This window comes from Microtus ochrogaster, chromosome 10, assembly GCF_000317375.1.
Source record: "Microtus ochrogaster isolate Prairie Vole_2 chromosome 10, MicOch1.0, whole genome shotgun sequence".
In the NCBI taxonomy this organism is placed as follows: domain Eukaryota; kingdom Metazoa; phylum Chordata; class Mammalia; order Rodentia; family Cricetidae; genus Microtus; species Microtus ochrogaster.
Window position 1 is genome coordinate 34,798,415 of NC_022016.1, and position 3,030 is coordinate 34,801,444.

The window sequence follows — 3,030 nt, forward strand, 5'->3', positions numbered from 1 at the left end:
TTGGTTCGGTCCCCTGGGAAATGGGGTCAAAATGACCTCTTACCTCATCTGATCTGGCAACAGCTCCCCAGTCAATTATTGGTAATAGCCCTTTCAAATAAGCCAATCACAACCCCCCTTGCTTCTGTGGCCTTCTCCTTTAAAAGTAGCCTGTGCAAGCTATTCGAGGTCTCTCGGCTTCCCGAATGCTGAGGGAAGACATGACAGAATTAATTCATGACAGAATTAACAAAATCCTCATGCTTTTGCACTGGCTGTGGTGTGTGAGGTGGTCTCTGGGGGCAACTCCTCCTCGGTGTTTGGACGCTAGAGTCCAACAGAATTAACATAGTAAAAGTGGCAATCTTACGAAAAGCAATCTACAGATTCAATACAATGCCCAGCAAAATCCCAGCAAAATTCTTCACAGACCTCGAAAGAATGGTACTCAACTTCATGTGGAAAAGCAAAAAAACCCAAGATAGCCCAAACAATCCTGTACAATAAAAGAACGTCTGGAGGCATCACAATCCCTGACTTCAAACTCTACTACAGAGCTACAGTAATGAAAACAGCCTGGTATTGGCATAAGAACAGACAGGAGGACCAATGGAACCAAATTGAAGCCTGGATATTAATCCACACTCCTTCAAACACCTGGTTTTTGACAACGAAGCAAAAAATATCAAATGGAAAAAAGAAAGCCTATTTAACAAATGGTGCTGGCACAACTGAATATCATCATGTAGAAGAATGAAAATAGACCCATATCTATCACCATGCACAAAACTCAAGTCCAAATGGATCAAAGACCTCAACATAAATTCAAGCACACTAAGCCTTAAAGAAAAGAAAGTGGGGGGCTGGAGAGATGGCTCAGTGGTTAAGAGCATTGCCTGCTCTTCCAAAGGTCCTGAGTTCAGTTCCCAGCAACCACATGGTGGCTCACAACCATCTGTAATGAGATCTGGTGCCCTCTTCTGGCCTGCAGACATACAGACAGAATACTGTATACATAATAAATAAATAAATATTTAAAAAAAAAAAGAAAGTGGGAAGTACACTTGATCGCATTGGCACAGGGAACCACTTCTTAAATATAACCCCAGCAGCACAGACACTGAGAGAAACAATTAATACATGGGACCTCCTGAAACTGAAAAGCTTCTGTAAAGCAAAGGACAAGGTCAACAAGACAAAACAGCCTATGGAATGGGAAAAGATTACCAACCCCACATCGGACAGAGGGCTGATCTCCAAAATATACAAAGAAATCAAGAAATTGTTTATCAAAAGAACAAATAATACAATAAAAAATTGGAGTACAGACCTGAACAAAGAACTCTCAACAGAGGATCACAACCCAAGAGAACCTAGACAACAATGAGGACACTAAGAGAGACACACATGAACCTAATCTACATGGGAAGTAGAAAAATACAAGATCTCCTGAGTAAATTGGGAGCATGGGGACCTTGGGAGAGGGTATAAGGGGAGGGGGAAGCAGGGAGGAGAGCAGAGAAAAATGTAGACCTCAAGAAAAAAAAATTTTTTTTTGGAGACTTAACATTTATTAACTGGTGTTATACAACCTGGAATTACTGAATTCCAATAAATAAAATTTCACTTTTGGACATTTGATCTGTTACTTTTTAGCACCAACAGACTTAGTAACTGCCTGATGCTAACCTGATACATTGACCACTCTTTCTCCACTGGCCATTCAATCTGCTCAGTAACAAGTCTTTTGGGTCTTCCATCGTTCTGAGGTATGGCCTACTGTCCTCCTTTCTGTACAATCTGGGCAAACCGACCAGTGATAGCAAGAGTAGTGTCAATGAAGCGGTCCACGCAGCTAGAGCGGCAGTTTTCAGTGTGGGAATCTAGCTGATTTCCTGGCTTCTCAACACACTTATCCCAACATAGTTCCATGAAGTGATGCACCTGTGCAGTGAACTGCGCCTTCTGCTGCTCCGCTGCCACCAGGCACTGTAACTCCGCTTCGTCTGCTTCTCCTAGCTCGGCCATTGTCAGTGTGAGTTACTCCGCTGGTGTCCTCAAGAAAAATTTTAAAAAATATGTATGTATAAATGTTTTGCCTGCATGTATGCATGTGAACTACATGCATGGTAGAAGCCTTCAGAAGTAAGCAGAGGGGGTCAGATCCCCTGGCACAGGGATTATGGATGTCTGTAAGTCACCATGTGGTTTCTGGGAAGAGAACCCAGGTCCTCTGGAGAACAAATACTCTTAACTGTTGAGTCATCTCTCAGCCCCAAATAGACTTATTTTTTTATTTGTATGTGTGTATGTGCACATGTGCGGTGCCTGTTGAAGAAAGAAGGGGACATCAGATGGTTGTGAGCTACATATGGTGCTGTGAATTGAATGGACTCATTCATCATAACCACTGAATCTTTTCTCCAGCTTCTGGTTTCTTGACTTTACAAAGTGTATCCCAGCACGGGAGAGGCAGAGGCAGGTAGACGTCTGTGAGTTCAAAGTCAGCCTGTTCTATAGAACAAGTTCCAGGATAGCCAGAATTGTTACACAGAGAAACTCTGTCTCAGAAAAAGAGAAACAAACAAAAGCATGCATATATATATATATATATATATATATATATATATATATATATATATATATATATGTTGGTAGATGCAGTGTGTAGTGTCTTATGGGATCACACCTGTACATTTGTAATCTCAGCAGTTCTTAAAACCAAGGGGGATCAAGAGTTCAAGGTCATTCTTAGCTATATATCAAATCTCAAACCACACATTAGATCCTGCCTCCAAAACCAAAAAGCAAAACAGCAAAATAAAAAAACAAGGACCCACATGAAAGGAGAGAACTGACTCGGACAAGTTGTTTTCTGACCTTCACACAGGCAATGTAACAAGTACACCCCCCCCACAAAAAATGTAAAGTCATTTTATTATTCTGTTTGTATGAATGTTCGGCTTGCATGTATTATCTGTACACCACATGGATCCAGTGAGTGCTACTGGAGGCCAGAAGAGGGTATCAGATCCCCAGGGACTGAAATAA

General features: G+C 41.5%; 1 pseudogene; it reads right to left on the reverse strand.

Annotated features, from left to right (window-relative positions):
• Window positions 1–1,538: 1,538 nt before the first annotated feature.
• Window positions 1,539–2,007, reverse strand: LOC101994781 (annotated as a pseudogene).
• Between the last annotated feature and the right edge of the window lie 1,023 nt (window positions 2,008–3,030).